Below are 484 nucleotides of genomic sequence, written 5' to 3' on the forward strand. Positions count from 1 at the left end.
AACCACCGCCTGCAGCTCGCACCAGAAGCGTACCACGACCGCTCCGTGCCGCTACAGGCGAGTGTGGACTAGCTCCTACTGCACCCCACTGCGGCACACGGTCAGGGTATATGACATATGACCACTTGACCAGTGACAGCACCGCGACTGTATCGGTATTGTTTCGCGTCTGTATCGCTACTGAATAGCTGCAAAAGTCATCGTGTGCTACCTCTCTAAATAATTTGTAACAAATAACATGAAGGTACCTGTTAAGAAATATTAATTTATTTATATATTTCCAGGTATCAAACTGGCTGCGAGTGACGGGCCCCAACTCGCCGCGCTCGGCGCTGGCCACCAAGAACCTCGGCCACAACGTCAGCTTCGGCTTCTGACCGCCACCACCGCCATACCTCACCTAATGGCTCCTCTACACGATGACCCAGCGGTCATCCCATCGCCATCCCGTCGCGCCACAAGCCATCCGACACCCTCCCTCCCT

The sequence above is a fragment of the Cydia fagiglandana genome, chromosome 14 (genome assembly GCF_963556715.1).
Source record: "Cydia fagiglandana chromosome 14, ilCydFagi1.1, whole genome shotgun sequence".
NCBI classification, from domain to species: Eukaryota; Metazoa; Arthropoda; class Insecta; order Lepidoptera; family Tortricidae; genus Cydia; species Cydia fagiglandana.